General features: G+C 47.7%; 1 long non-coding RNA gene across 1 annotated transcript in view; it reads left to right on the forward strand.

The window, feature by feature from the left end:
• Positions 1-1853: 1853 nt before the first annotated feature.
• Positions 1854-16696, forward strand: part of LOC149867203 (uncharacterized) — a 30232-nt gene continuing 15389 nt past the window's right edge. Inside the window, exons 1-2 of the long non-coding RNA XR_016441615.1 lie at positions 1854-1924; positions 16454-16551. This is a non-coding gene — a long non-coding RNA (uncharacterized LOC149867203). The remainder of the gene's footprint in view (positions 1925-16453; positions 16552-16696) is intronic.

Below are 16696 nucleotides of genomic sequence, written 5' to 3' on the forward strand. Positions count from 1 at the left end.
TCATAGGGGTTACCAGAGGCACAGGGTTATTGGAGGACTTGCCATCGGGATTGTGATGGCGGGTCCCCGCACAAGCTGATCTGCCCCAGCCCCATACTGGAGCCAGCTCCAGGGTGCAGTGCCCGGGGCAGATCAGCTCATACGGGGACCCTCCCCTGCCCTAGGATCAGGGTGGTGGGTCCCCGTTCGAGCTGATTTGCCCCAGCCCCATACCAGAGCCAGCTTGAGGAGGTGCGGGACCTGGGGCAGAGCAGCTCATGCGGGGAAACCCCCTGCCCCCAGGATCGCAGTGGCGGGTCCCTGCATGAGCTGATCTGCCCTGGCCCTGCTACCCCCAGCAGCACCTGGCTCCTGTCTGTGGGCAGGTAGATCAGGGGCCCACTGGCACCCCTGTGAAGGCTGCAGGAGCTGTGCTGGAGTCCTCCTGGGAGTGCATGCCCCCGATCTGCCTGCTGGGTGACAGGAGCTGGGTGCTGTCATGTGGGGCCGTCAGCAGCACCAATCTTTACGGTGCTGGGTGCGAGCTGCGCCCAGCACCAGTCTGTCATCTGCCAGGCAGATCGGCAGCCTGCTCCCTCAGGAGGACTCTGGCACAGCCCCTGCAGCCCTCCCAGGGATGTAAGGAAGCCCCCAATCCACCTGCTGGATGACAGGAGGCAGGTGCTGCCAACTGCGACCAGCACTGAAGCCAGTAAGCTTGGCTTTGAAATTCAAAATGTTTCGAAACTTTCAAAATGTTTCGAGTTCCCTTGTTTTGTTTTGAAGCTGTTTCAAAGGCTTTCGTTTCATTTCAATTTTGCTGTTTTGAGCTTGAAACGCATTGAAACAAGATGCTGGGCAAAATTTTGCACAGCCCTACTACACAGGAGTAGGTAAAGCTCAAAATCAACAATAGCAAAATCAGACCCAGCTTGTAAATTTAGTAAAAAGAGATTTTCAAACATAATTGCCGTTCCCATAGCATGTGCTTGCTTAAACACAGTAATTCCTTCAAAGAAGCCAATTGTCTCTTGCTGTCTACAAGGCAATGCCTCACACTCTAACCTAGTCATTGCAACAGGAGTGTGCCCTTGCGATGCGTGCACAAACCTGGGGGCTCAGTCTATTTTGTTACATGTGCAGTGTTGACCGTCAACGTGTTGGAAACATTAATGCCTCTCCAATCCACCAACAGAACCCTGACTAAAGCTCTGGGCCTAATGCTCCATTACTTTGGTTTTATGTGCTAGCAACCAGGCAGATAAATGTAAAACTGCCATAATGCAATGGGGAATCCAGCTTTCTGGCTCCTGCTTCCAGGAAGGATAAACTAAACAGCCCTGGCACCGGAGTGGGGACCTCTGCATGAAATCAAATATTCCAATAACTTTCTGTTTAGCCATGGAATTTTTACAGCCAGAAATCTATTAATCCCAAGGAAAATAGCGTTGTGCTATAATTAACATGGCATGGAACATTTACAGTAGGTCCCAGCATGCCTGCTATCTTCAGCAGCTTGGGTTTCAACAGCACTGAGCTCAAGAGCCTCTTTAGCTTGAAGAAAAGCCCCCGCTGTTTGAATATGACAGTGTTTGATGATGGGTGCAAGTGGTGTTTTTGTTCAAGGGTGGGCTTTGGTTAGTTTTCAGCCTGGGCAACAAATCCAGACGGCTTTATCCTGGGGTCTTCATCGGACTGTCACAGGGAAAAGAAGAATGGCCAGATCCAGCATTAAATATACAGTCAGAGCCAGCAGGGGCGACTGTTGAGGGTGTGCCAACAATACGTTCTGTTTTTTATGATGAGATTTGAGTCGATGCATGGAAACATTCCAGCAGCAATAGCACGCCTGTTTGATTTTCTTGGGTTCTGTGCTCAAGTCCACTCAAACAGCATCGTGGGTGCACAGCCTTTGTTCCTTGTGCCTAGAGGCTATGTTTGAAAGGTAAGCAAGCGCTGTATGGCTGCCCTGCATTGTTGATTTCCTCCTGCTGTAGGATCAGGGAACGTTCTCCTGACCAGTCCCCAGGGGGTGATTGTGAGGGATGAGGGGCTCTCTTGCTGAGAGACACAAGGCCATCCTTCGCCCTTCGTAGTTAATACAGTGATGTTCAACCTCCAGCCTGTGGTCCAGATCCAGCTTGTGGAGTCATGTAATCCAGCCCACGGGACTAGCAAGTGAGTTGTGGGAGAGTGGTGGCAATATCAATTGCTGCTTCCCTGCAGCCAAATTTCTAGACGTGTGGGGAGCGCCATGGACCTTGGGAACTGGGCCCCAAGCCTGCTGTGTCTAAGAGGTTAAGGGACCACTTTTGACATGAGTAGATTCAGGATTTTGTAAAGTGGAACCAGCAACTGGCTCCCAACTCCCCAGCACCACCAGGACAGGCAAGCCACATCCTGTCATGGGAGCAGCAGCCCAGGACTTTAAGTCCCTGAATTAGTTCAGAATCTCCTCTGCCCTCAGTACCTCCTCCCTTCCCTTCCCCTCCCCTGCCCACCACTGCTGCTGTCTTCAGTTGCCCTGGAAGTATGGGGAACTCCAGATCTGCTCCCTCCCAGATCCAGCCCAGCTACGCAGGGAGCTTGGGACAGCGGCAACTTTCCCTGCTCTTGTCTGCTCCGTGGCTGTCAGAGAACAGGGGGCCAGCCAGGGAGGGGGAACCCACCTGTTGCTGTCTCTGCTGCTGCCCTGAGCCGAGCCTGGCTCCCTGGGCAGCCCAGCTGGACTGGGGCAAGAGCGGCTCTGGAATTTCCCCTCCCCCACCTCTGGATTAGCCAGGGGCAGTGGCAGGCAGGAGGGAATGGGAGGGGGGGTACATGCAGCTAAGCACAGAGGGGAAAGGAGAGCAGGGAGTACTTAGATGCTTCAGAAATTTTTTTTTTAAAGTCCTTGGATGCTGTTTCTGATGGCCTAGTCTGAAAGAGGGGTATAGCCACACCACTGCACCCCCTCTGGATCTGCCCCTGCACCAGGACATCTTGGAGCAGTTCCCTAAGCCATTCTGAGCCCTTCAGGGGGCTGCTTATTGCCCTGCTTAGAGTCTCCTGTCACTTCCTTTCCCTCCATGGATAGCAAAGCCCAGTTTGTAGATGCCAGATTCCACCAGGTCCCCTTTCTGGGTTGGCTTTATAAAGCGTCTCCTTGAATTACTTTGATTTGCTTCTTGAGATCTTGTTGGGAAACCCCAGCACATAATTTACTGCTTCAAGAAACAAAGCGGGACTTGCTTCCTACTCGGTCCTCCCTGTTCCTTGGTTTTGCCAGCAGTTTCCTCTATCTCCCAAAGCATGGCCAAAAGACTGGTGGGAACATCAGGCCTCTGAGTCATCATGGGAAGGAGCAGAGGGTTACTAGGATTTTACTCCTGTTGCTTCCTGCATCACTGGGTGATGCAGCATGTCCCATATACATGCCCAGGCGTTCCTGGGGTGTATCTCTGCAAGCAGGGAAACCTCCAGAGCTTCAGAGGCCTGATCCTGCAGGGGAAATCCTGGGATATGCAGCCCCAAAGACAGACCCCAAATACTTCCATCTTTATCAGGGAGACCTATGTGAGCATCCCTTTTCTAGACGCATGCTCTCTGCTCTCATCAGGTTCTGTTTTCTTCAGAAACAAAGCTAGAAATCCATTCCTAAGTCCACACTGCACCTGATCACCATGCTTTATGCTGAAGTATAGCAAAGCAGCTACCATACTTGTTTTCCCTTCAGACACACCTGCCTTCTACTTAAATCCAGAAACAAGTCTAAGGAGATGTAGGTCAAATCTGTGCTTTGACTCCTTTAAAAGTTAACACCTCCACAGTTTGGTCCCAAGGTTTAGACACAGATGGAAGGTAGAACATCAGCTGCAACAGCTTGCTGGACCCAAACATCCTCAGCTGTGGTTTGTGCCATCCATGACTTTCTCATTAGGCAGTTTTCTTATGCTCATTTCATATTGATCTAAAGGAGGGTAGAAACATTGGAGAATCGGGAACAAAATCTTTTGTCTGTTCTGACCTAGACGCTTCTTGTCAACTGAATGACAATTCTGCTATATTTATCTTTGGGTGATAGATTCAGATAATCAGTGCTTTAGTTGCTGCACTGTGGAAAGCATATACCTCACAGTTACCTCTAGGGACACCTCTGACAGCAGCACTGACTCTCTAAGAACATTTGACTAATTTAACTGCAACTTGAGACCTGACTCATATAAATCCTGTTGTGTATGCACAGTGTAGGGAGGAGAGAGAAGCACGTTGAAGTAGCCAGAGTCTGTTTCTACAGCTTTTTGCTTTACTAGCAGAAAGTGGAAGGGAAGGGAATTAGGGAGTCAGTGCCGTAGCAAGAGGGGGGCAAGTGCTGCTCAGCCAGGGCAGGGTGCGGGACAGCTGCAAGCAGCTCATTTGGGGCCTGTGGGGATGGGGAAGGGTGGCTCCCGCCACTGCATGCTCTCCCGGGCAAGCATTGGTGGGGGGAAGTGAGGGGGAGGTTCACCTGCGGATCTGTGCGTAGGGCAAGGGCGGGCTGCTACTGTGGCCTTTGCCCCAGGTGCTAAACTTCGTTGCTGCAGCACTGTAAGGAGTAGCGGTTAACGAAAGGCACACTCAGGCAGAACATGGGGTGCTGTTCTAGGCTAGGTCCTTTGGCAGTATCTGGATAACCTAATTGATAATGCAGGTCAGAGACACTGCTGTTATTGGAGACTGTGTGGAGAGAAAAGACAACTAGGTTTCAGTTGCATCTTCCAGAAATCAATTGAAATCCTAGCAGGCAATTGTGTGAGCATACAAGCAATGACAGATTGCAGGCTTCCATCGTCCAGGTCTAGGATGCACACAGCCAGTGCAAGCTCAGCTGGCTGCTACAGCTGTTGGCTCCCCACTGGCTGCCTGGGCTATGATTGCCAGACCTCTTCCTAGTGAGATGCAGTCAACCCAGAAGAACTGTCATTAATCATATCAGACCTCAGGTCCACAGAGACCTACATGGTCCTTTTTCAAAAGAAAAAAGGAAATCTCCAAGCAGCTCAGTGCAGCAGAAAGCACGGTGACTCAGAGCAGCTACACTAGGCTCAGGACCTTGGGGCCTGGGTTCTTGGATGAGCCAGCCTTCAGCTGCTGGAGTTATTGTGGCTGCTGGGGTTTTTTGATGGCGGCATGTGGAAGCAGCTTTACTGCTCCCAGTCAGAGCCCCTAGAATAGGGGTGGTCGATTTATTTGGGCCCAAGGGCCAAATAGACTGTTTTGCTGAGCAGTTGCTAGCTGGGTCAGCACCCCCCACCCCAAACCCATGCAACAACTCACTAAAACTCCCTATGTGGGCTGGGACCTGGGCAGTGGCGTTCAGGAGCAGGATGAGCAGGTGAGGCCAGGATCAGAGAGTGAGCTTGCAGAGCCATGACAGCATGGGGCCAGGTCAGTCAGGCGTGGTTTCTGTGGGCAGGGGCGTACAGGGAGCAGATCATAGCTATGCCTCACCCTGGCCCCACACTGCCAGTGTCCCTTGATCTGGCCACAGATGCAGCTCCCTATCTGCCCGCACACCTTGTCCATGAGGCTCCCCTGAGCTGCATCTGGGGCTGGGATCACAGGGCACTGAGAGCACGGGGCTGGGATGAAACTGGAAGCTGCCAGTAGGCCTTGCTGGGGTGGCCACAGCACCCATGAGGGGGAGAGGAGGCTTGGAGGAACTTAAGTCTTCCTCCCCTCTCCTCTCCCAGCTTGGGGCATGCAGCCCACAGACATGGGAGAAAGCGGAGTGGACCCAGCAGTGACTCCACACCCCACCATGCACTTGCAGCAGCCAAGAACAGGCCAGGGAGGCAGGCAGCGCTGAGGCACTTGCATCCAGTGCCAGTCTGCAGCTTGCCCTAGGATGCTTGCGTAGCGGTGGCAGCCCCCTGCCCTGCCAGCTTGGTGTGGGGCAGAGCAGTGCAGAGTGGCACAGGGGCAACAGCAGCAGCGGCAGGCCTGGTGAGCGTACTGCATCCAGGGCCAGTCTCCACAGAAAGCAGCCCTAACCCTGGATGCAGTGTCCTCACTGGGGCTCCTGCCACTGCTGCTGCCCCCATGCCACTCTGCCAGCAGGCCTGGGGGCTGCTGCCACTGTGTGAGTATCCCAGGGCAAGCTGCAGGCTCGCATCAGATGGGGATGCCCAAGTGCCACCTGGCGGGGTCAAGGGACCTGCCATGGGCTCGGCAGATTTGGCCCAAGTGCCATATTTTGCCTGCTCCTGCCATAAAACCTCCAGAGGGCTTTGCCACAGCCATCACTTGGCTGTTATGATCTCAGTGCCTGTGTGATTATGTGAATCCAAATATTTGCAGTCCCCATGGTGGGCGCAACTATAGAGGCAGCTCTTTTGCAGCGTGGCAGGTGCCTGGAAGGATGGACAGGAGAGGCAGGAAGCACAGGCACAGTGTTACCCACAGTCCCTGAATTTCATCTGGGGTTGGGCTGGTCCCATGGTCAGGTAAGAAACTCCAGCTCCCTTGGGAACATCAGCCGTGCCTGGGAGAAAACCCACTCTGGTTGGCTGCCTGCTGCACCGCCTGAGTCACAGCAGCCAAAGGGGCATGAGACAGGCAGAGATCTCCCCAACACTGTTCACTCATGAAGAAGAGAAAGGAGGGAGTGACAAGTGCCCATCAGCGTGGTTCCTATGCCCTTTCCTGCCACCTCCCCTCTTGTGAGCAGGATCGCCCTCTGACTGCCCCAGTGCAAGAGTGGGGACTGGAGAACCTCAGGAGGAGCAGAGGTGAAACTTGGGGAATAAAACTGATGTGTCTGGAAGGCAGAACTGAATGGGTGGGGGGAGTCTGAGTAGGTGAAAGGCTAGAGGACGGGAAGGAGTAGGAAGGTACTTGAGGGAGAGGGGGAGGACTGGTCAGGACTGACTTGGAGGTGGGGGGGCAAAATGAATTGCTGGGCAGGAGGTAGGCAGGTGTGGAAGTGAGTGCACCTGCATTGTCTGACAGACAGGTCGGGTCATATTCGACCTGGGGGGAAGTGGGCAGCGGAGTCCCCCAGGGCTCGGTCCTTGGGCCTGCGCTGTTCAACATCTTCATCAGCGATTTGGACGACGGGGTGAAATGCAACCTGTTTAAATTCACTGATGATACCAAAATTTGGGGTGAGGTGAGCACGCTAGCAGGGAGGGAAAGACTGCAACAAGACCTGGATAGGCTACAGGAGTGGGCTGACATAAACAAGATGCGTTTCAATACTGGCAAGTGCAGAGTGCTGCACTTAGGCAGTAGTAACCAGCAGCACACTTATAGATGGGAAACTCCCTTCTTGAGAGTACGGAGGCAGAAAGGGATCTTGGAGTCAGTAATGACTCCAAGATGAACATGGGCCGCCAATGTGGGGACGCGGTCAGGAAGGCCAACCGCACCTTGTCGTGCATCCACAGGTGCATCTCAAGTAGAGCCAGGGAGGTGATCCTCCCCCTCTATGCGACGCTGGTCAGGCCACAGCTGGAGTACTGCATCCAGTTCTGTGTGCCCCATTTCAGGAGGGATGTGGACAACATGGAAAGGGTCCAGAGGAGGGCCACTCACATGATCCCGGGACAACAGGGCAGACCCTACAATGAAAGACTGCGGGTCCTAAACCTGTTCAGTCTCCACAAGAGAAGGCTGAGGGGGACCTGGTGACTGTCTATAAACTCACTAGGGGGGACCAGAAGGGTTTAGGGGAGACACTGTTTCCCCTAGCGCCCCCTGGCATGACAAGGAACAATGGACACAAATTATTAGAGAGTAGATTTAGATTAGACATCCGCAAGAACTACTGCACAGTTAGGGCGGCTAGGAGCTGGAACCAACTTCCTAGGGAAGTGGTGCTGGCTCCTACCCTGGGGGTCTTTAAGAAGAGGCTTGATGACTACCTGGCTGGACTCATTTGAGTCCAGTCTTTTTCTCCCGCCCAGGTGGGGGGGTCGGGCTTGAAGATCTACAAGGTCCCTTCCGACCCCACTTCTATGATTCTATGAGTCAATTTGTACACTCAGTAAAGCCCTAAGTAGCAAGTCTTGTCAAAGACCAGGCTGCCAAGAATGTTAATGACAGACTTACACGTGTGGAAAATACTGACTTGATTTCACATTTGACTAAAGCAATTAGATACTTCTTTGCTGGTAAATTTAGATCAGTGCTTTCCTTTGTACTGTAATTATAGTAGTGTGGCAGTGTTGTAGCCATGATGGTCCAGGGAATACACAAGAAGCAGGATTTGTTTGGTAAAAAAATGTTATCGGACTAACCATGTACTTGGAAGTGAGGTTTTAGACAAGGTCTCAGGTACAAGATACCCTTTTGTAGATCCAGGAAAGAAGCAGGTACAGTCTAAGTTAAATAGGTGAAACAATGACTTTTGTTTAATCCCCATAAATGAATGAAAATCCTCCCTTAGGAAGTGAAGTGGGCAATAAACCTGTGGAGCAAAGAGAAATGAACAGAAGTGATTACAGTCAAAGTAAGAACAGTTGGGAAGGATAAACCTAATTATCTAAAAGAGTAAGATCATTCAAAAGGAAAGCAGGCCTTTATTATCTGTGAAGCACAGAGTTTAAATTTCTGTTCCTGGGCCTGTCTTCTGAAGGTTTCACATAGATTTCCCTGGAGGAAATGGACTGTGAGAGCAGAGACAGCAGTTGTTTTACAATAAGCGTTCCCCTACTGGTGACTGTTTACGTCTTTTTATCGTTTTTCTGTTAATTCTTGAGCATAGTGGCTGTTTAGTGTCAGCTGCATAGTTTCATGGGAGAGTTTGGTAGATTGGATTAAATGGATTTCGTTTCTGATAGCCATGTAGGATTCAGATGGTTTTGCTGTGCATCTTGTGGGGAGGGTGCTGATTGCAGTGATGGCGGAGGTGTTGGCAAGTAGGTGTTTGTAGTTGTTCAGGGAGGGCTGATGCCACTTGGCATTTACCCACAAACAAGTCTGCTTTTGCTTCTGAGTTTGGTGAGGTTGCAGGGGTTGTTTGAATGTTGGAGCGGGGATGTGGGAATATTTCAAGGGCTGATCTTCTTGGAGCACAGGTTGTAGTTGTTTGATGATCTTTCTTGAAGTTTCCAACATGGACTCAAGACTGTGCAGCCCGTGGGGGAGTTTCTTAGGTCTGGCTGCACCTTAGGGGCACCGCTGGGCATGCTTGAGTAGTTGGTGTGCTTTCCCTGTACTTCTCCAAACCCTGCTTAAAATAGCCAGGTTAACAGTGCTGAACCTTGTTTTCACTTGCACCACTGATCTTCACTGAAGATAAGACGAAGAAGAGCCGTCAGAGCAAGTCCAAAACCACCGTGAAAGATTTCTGACAGCATTTCCGCTCCACAAACTGCCCTGTGCCTCCCTACTGCAAACAAAATGGAGGCAAGCCTGGAAGAAGAGGTGGGGGCTGGCTGCTGTTAGAGATGAAAAAGGCATTTAAAAGGGCTCAAGTTGCACAACATACAACTTTAGCTCCTCTTAATGAGCTCAAGGGCAAGACGGATGCCCTGCAAATGAAAAATGCAGCAGCCAGAATTTCAGACTTGGAAGATCATCTTCTGTAGACAAAAGAGACTTCTCCCCGATGAAAAAGAGAGTAGACTTCCCCTCTGATAATGCTGAAGATCTGGGTCACAGGAACTGGTGGGATAATTTGTACCGCTTGCTCAAATGGTTCTCCTCAGCCACACCTCCAGCAACACAGTGAGCACACAAGGCTCTGAGGCCACAGCCTGCACAAAGAGACTGTCCCAGAGCTAGCCCAGTAACAGCTTTCAAATACCACCAAAAAAGGAAAAAAAAATCAAAATAAGCTAGAAAATTGAGGGAAATATGTTATGATGGGGAAAACACTATAATTTTTTAAGACTCGAGTACAGAAACACTTAACAGGAGAGAGGGGAATCTGTCCAGAGAGAATCTGACTAAGACAGGTTTAAAAACTAAGTTTGATTGACATATTGCAAGGAGGGCATAGATTTTTTTTTAATGAAAAAAGCTCTAGAGGCACCCATAAGGGAACACCTAGAACACTTTGCTCCCCTCCACCAAAAGTCCAGTCCACGAGAGACTGGAGTCTTGGTGCAGTCTAAGCACCAGGAGCAGCACAAGCACAAGTCCTTGACATGAGGACAGAAAGAGATGTGGCTGCTGCAATTAAACTTGAAGAAATGGGTGTGGAACGATATAATCAGTTTGTCATTGTAATGCATGTAGGTAAAAAATCCTGGCTAGTTAAAAACCCACACAATTTAATATTGAAAGCTGGAAGGTGGTAGGGGTGGGGAAGCAGCAGAGTGATGTTAATTGGATTGTTTACCTGAGATGAAACATGCCTTGGATTATCCTCATTGTTAAATGGCATCGTTGTACATTTATGCGGGATATTTGAGTGGATCATTCAGAAATACAGTCTATTGCTGCTGGAAGGTGGTTGTAGGGTGAAAGCAGTTTTTAAATTGGTGAGGCATGTATCACAAAGAGCTGGCCATAGATTGTGTGGGATGATTACTGGTTTTGTTGGAGGTAAAAGTGGTGGTTTGTGGGTTTTTTTGTATACAGTTGTTTGTAGGGTGCCATTCCAGATGTGCATTGTGGGACCAATAAAGTTGATTTCAATGTGACTGTATTCCTGAGAGAACTTAATGGAAAGTTGATACTTAGACCGTATCTCTGAGTAACATCTCTCAACTCTATAGTTGGTTCAGTAAGGGATATTACCAACCAAATCTTGCTTCTTGCAATTAGTAGATGAGAATATAAATATTCTTGCCTCACTTGCCATAATCTAGTAATAGCTTCAAGGAAAAACAGATTTTGTTGATGGCAGAAATAGCATTAAAAATATAACATCTGAGTCACAGATATTAGAAGCAAAGTGCCTACTGTTTGTTGCCCCTTTAACAAAGGGATTGCAAACTGACCGTCTCTCACCAAGAGCACAGAAGGCATCCCTCATGGGGCTGAGTGTTGTTACAAATAGATTGCTACCAGGGGGTGATGCAGCATGATTATGTCTAGGAAAGTCAAGAACCTGACTTTCAGGAAATGTTTGATGAGACAGAATAGCACATGTGCGGGAAGGAGGAAAGCCTGAGCCTTGTACTCTCTTGGTGTGATCATTCGCTCCCTCCTTGTGCTTGACCACTGACTAGGGTGTGAAAAATAAACACTACGAAAGATACAAAAATCAGAAACTAAGAACGATGACAGGCTGAGAGCCATGGGACTCTTTAGCCTGGAAAAGCGCAGGCTCAGGGGTGATCTGATGGCCACCTATAGGTTTATCAGGGATGGCGTCTGTTCACCAGAGCGCCCCAAGGGATGACTAGGTCGAACGGTCACAAACTCCTGCAAGACCGTTTCAGGCTGGACATAAGGAAGAATTTCTTTACTGTCCGAGCCCCCAAGGTCTGGAACAGTCTGCCAGCGGAGGTGGTTCAAGCACCTACATTGAACACCTTCAGGAGTAAATTGGATGCTTATCTTGCTGGGATCCTATGACCCCAGCTGACTTCCTGCCCTTTGGGCAGGGGGCTGGACTCGATGATCTCCCGAGGTCCCTTCCAGTCCTAATGTCTATGAAATCTATGAAAATGTTACAAAATCAATTGGAAAAAAAAGTCAAGGTATTAATTGTGACAATACTATATGCCAAGCATATGGGCACGAAAGGGGTATGTTCAGAACCAGGACATTCTTTAGATCACAGGGGGAAAACTGGGAAACCGAAATGGGGTTGGGTAAAAATGCAAACAAAATAAGACTATGCAGCTGGATGACTCATGCCATTATCAAATCTCAAATGATGGAATGAAAGAAGCACAGGGGCTTGAACAAAAAGGGTGAGAGCTCTACCAAAAGCTAGAGATGTATGCAAGGCTACTCCATAAATCAATGTGGAGCTGACACAGAGATAATTAATGAAGTACCGTAGGAGGGCCATGCAAATATAAGGAAAAATGCACCAAATTTGTGTGAAAACAACTGCACAAATATGGAGCAAAGGAGGTAAATGCAGAGGACAACGTTTGGGCATGATAAAGGACACAATGAAAAATGTCCTATTTAGGATGTTAGATGTAATGGTTTGTGGCAAGAAAAATCAGTTTTCCCAAAGTTTGCTGATGAGAAAAACACAAACAAAATCATGCCATCTCAAGGAAGCAACCTGCGACGCGGAAGATGAGTTTTTGCATGTATATTTTTTTTATATTTATAAGCTGCCTTATGCGATACAAAATAGCAAAAATAAATGGTTGGTAAAGCTCAGACAAGTACCAGATGCAGTAAATGTGCTAGGCTACAAAGACTTCCTCAGCATAATGTACAAAAAAAGAAAGTAAAAATGCACCTAACCAAATCCAAATTAAAATTACATGGTGACATTATCATAATTCCCCCAGGGCATCATAAATTAGAGAATACTACGGAAAAGTATACAGGTTGAAACTGCAGTAATACAGGCAACACAGAAGCCACAGTTTTCAACTGAAGCAAGTGAGTTTATGAATCTGCTGGCACTAAACTAGGGACAAATGATTCATACAACAGGCACACAAGCAAAACTAAACATATATCCAGGGCAGACAATACACTGTGGCACTTCTGCAGACAAGCTACCAAAAGCTTTCTGAGATGATTTTGAAGGACTGGATGAACCGTGGACATGTTGCTCACAGAAGGAGGTAAAATGAATCTGACATTGCATCACATACCTCTCAGATTACTAAACACGTTAGGAGAAATTAATATTGATATTTAAGCTAGATAATGACATTATTAAATGCTCATGCATAAGGAAAGCAGCTATCTCACCACAATCTGGACATCAGAAAGTAGATACAGAGGGCTTAGAACATCATTTGGGTAGAGTTCAGTGTTGAGGCTGATAACATTTGGATAGAAAGATGTAGGGACAAAAGAAAAGGATGGTGGCTCACAATGACAACCTCACCTGTCTGCTAAAACGAGTTAGAAAAGTAAATCTCTAAGTGAAGGAAGCAAGGTAAAACTGCTGTGGTCTACTATCCCTGGGACACTAGCTGACCTTCTCAGGGTCATAACATGGAGCAGCAATACAGCAGGCGCGCTGCATTGCATCTAAAGACACTAAGTCAATTTAAAGATCACTAGCATTTGTAAATTGCCTGACAGTTTTAATTTTTTTTGCAAGTCTTTCAGCTGTGTATGAACCCCTACAGGGGTGATCCTCAACCCGGGTGCTCGGGCACCCTGGGGTTCTGCCAGATCCTTTGAAGGGTGAGGCTTGGTGTGAAGAGATAAGTGAGGTGCGAGGAGATAAGCAGTTAAGTTAAGCAGGTAAACTGGGCTCAGGTTTGTCCCTGCCTGGACAATCCCACACCCCACCTACCCAGCCCTGTGTAGGGAAGTAAGTGCTGTAATATATAAATTTGTTTTTAAAATTGGGTGCCACTCGGTTCACAAAAGTGATGGAGGGGTGTCTCAAGTCCAAAAAGGTTGAGAATCACTGCCCTATGGTAACTACTGCATAAAGTATGTATGTGGTTTGCTCAACTTAATGTAGCTATTACATGCATCAAGGAACTAATGACCCTCCAAAACTACTGTGAACAAAGAGACACCTATATAAAGCAATGCCAGTAGGAGACGGGCTTGTTGAAGACATGGGAGTCCCAGCTTCCAGGCCCTGGTCTTTCTGACTGAGGTTCAGGATTCAGCTCCCTCCTCTTGAACCTGATCTGCCCTAGCCACTGGCTGCTTTAGAGTTAAATTTCTCTTATTTTTTTAGCTTGAAAATATCTGAAAGATCTCATTTTTGTCCTAGTCCTACTGTGGACCAAAAACGTTTTTTCACAAAGCAGAATTCTTGTCTTCCAGCCAGTCTCTAGCTGCAACCAAGCCGTACAGTGCAAGAAAGGGATGTCGATGCACAATACTGATATTTTTATCTAGAGCTGCTATCAGCAGGAGCATACAGGAACTGAACAAGAACACGAGCCTCTCAAATGAACCAAAATAAGCCAAACATGGAAAGCTATGAAATGTGTCTACTGAACCAGTTATGTGCCAGATTCAAGGCAGAGGCTAGAACTAATCTGAGAACCAAGTATACAATGTTAATTTTGTCAAGACAGCCAGACAGAATTGGAGAGACTTCATCTGTCTCTCAAGAATACCTGAACGACTAAAATGAGATGAGCATTCAAGGTTCCACCTATAACGGCAATCCCTGAGAACAGGAATTATCTAAACAATACATAAAAATAATTCTAGGAAGGAGTACACTCACAGCAGACCTGTGCAGAGAGTGGGAAAGGAACTTTTCACCACAAAACACAGTACCTTATTGTAGACTAATTTCAGGTTTCCAGGAACAGGACACATAGACAGATACTACTACAAAGTCCATCAGAGGCCAAGTAGTAAAGCCACTTCAGCATACATGATATCTCATCACCAATCATCCCACAGCCCGTTAAAGTTGGATCAGGAGTTAAAACTGTGTGAAGTTGCTATTAAAGAATTTTGCAAGAAGCAAAGGAAATATAGGGCAAGGGATTCTTGAATAGAGAGAGACCCCCACAGAAGGCCTTAGTAGCAGCCCAGTACACTACCTGCTGTCAAGATGGACACCGTGTTGCCTATACTCCCAGCGTTACTACACTACAGTAGTACTATAAAGGAGTGATAGAGAAACGAGCAGAGGGAAATATAAAGAAGGAAGCTTACTGCCAAGGTAAGGAATTTTTAGAACCACAGTGGAGCAACCTGTCAGGATCAACCTGTTTCCCCAGGACAAAACATTCATTAGCTGTGTGTGCTGAGCAGAAAAATCCATATTTATATAATAAACAGTAGATGGCCATACATTTTACTGAAAACATATTGTCCTACTATGCACATGGAAGATGGTAAAATAAGTCGTCTGCAGAGTCATGATCAGCAAGACACAAAAAGAAGGCAATGAGTGACAGGTGTTGGGACAGACACTCCAAATGGCACACCATAAGGAGAAGGAAACACAAAGTTAATACAAGAAGGACAGTAACAAACAGCCCTTAAGGTATGTGCAGGATGTATGGAATATTAGGGTGTGAAAGAGCAACTCTTTTGAACTCAGAAGTAAATACCATGCATGCTAATAAAAGAGCTCCTACTAAGTTTTATATAAGCGGTACAGATTTTTATGGGGAGATAATAAAATGTTTAGCATGTAAACATGAATGCCATAAGCTGTGTAATTTTGCTGTCTGAAAGCTGACAAAAGGAGAGGTTACAATATTAAAAAATTCCAGTAGGAGGCACTACAATGTGTTTAGGAGCTTGGCGAACTCCATGCTCAGGAAGTGCATGTTGAGAGTGAACCACGTGTGGAGGAAGAAATAAAGTTTTAATATTGCATTCCCTTGGCTTGCTTTCCTTCTCTGTATGCCTGCACATTGAACAGGAAGGGGGTGTGGTTCCAATGGGCTGTGCTCCAAGTATTCCCAGCTCCCCAAACAGAGTTGCCCAATCCAAAGTGCTGTCAAAGGCAAACCCAATCTAAAGAGAGCTTGATACATACAAAGGAGATGATCCCACCCAGAGCAGGGTAGAAAGCCCCAGAAAATGTTAACTGAAGTGCCTGTTTCAGTCTTATTCGTAAGGGTAAGCTGCTCCGCTTCTCAAGCAAATATTACTAGGTCTTACAGATGGCAACTCGCCCTTCTGCACCAGCCAGCAGCAAATCTAGCAGAGTTTGGGGGGGGGGGGATGTGAAGGGCAAGGCTCCTGCTTTGGGCTGTGCTGTGTAGTTGAGGCCTTGGAAAATAATGAATATATTTTAATAAATATGAAAGAAAAAGATTGCCCAGTGGAATGTGAGAAAGTTATTACCCAGATTTTACATGAGACCACCCAGATGCAGTTGTGGTTCGGGAGAGCCATTTTAGAGCAGATCAAGAAAGTAAATTATGCAGAGAATGACTCCAGCCGGCACTCTCCACCTCAGCAAAAGGCAAGGAGCAGTGGTCTTGTTAGCAGGACATTGGGAACCCAGTTTATCTTTTGGGTAACTCATTTGCATTCATGTTGGGGATGATTTGGGCTGAAAGGCAAATAATTATTGAGAATTGTAATGGCAGAACGTCACTTGGTGAGGGGGCAGCCATGCTGTTCAGATAGCAAGTTTCTGGAGCTCAGGGGTTTGCTAGGAGGGAATCTTGCTTGCCTGCTGGATTATAACAAGAAAAAAGAGAGGGAGGCTGATATTTTCAAATCATGCTTCTTTGTATGCCTTCACTATGCACTGCCCAGTAGGAGGCTTCTGCAAGTGACCTGATTTTAGAGGGTTGACCCTCAGCCCTCCCTGAAAATCAGGCCTTCTTAAGGTAATTTATGAAACAAGGCATTGGGTCTGGAAGAAGCTACTGGGAAGCTTCTAGGGCTACTCATCTGATTTGCTCAGTGCCTTAAGTAGCAGTGCTCTTTGAAACAACTGTGGTGTTTGTTACTCTTCTGCCAGGGGGCCAATTATGAATGAGGCCACATGGTGCAAGGGAAGAAGACTGCAGTTGAAATGGATGGGATAAGCAAAGGAAGGATCTTTACTCCATCTTGCAGGTGAGGAGCCTGATGGTGCAGAAAGATTAAAATGACTGTTGTGACCAGGGGATTGTGGCACACACAGAATTTAAACCTCTTCTGCTTTAATCACAAGCCCAGCCTTTCTCTCCCCGCCTGTGGTGACCTCCATTTACTTTCATCA

The sequence above is a fragment of the Crocodylus siamensis genome, chromosome 4, assembly GCF_052110815.1.
Source record: "Crocodylus siamensis isolate JL-2025a chromosome 4, ASM5211081v1, whole genome shotgun sequence".
Classification (NCBI taxonomy): Eukaryota; Metazoa; Chordata; order Crocodylia; family Crocodylidae; genus Crocodylus; species Crocodylus siamensis.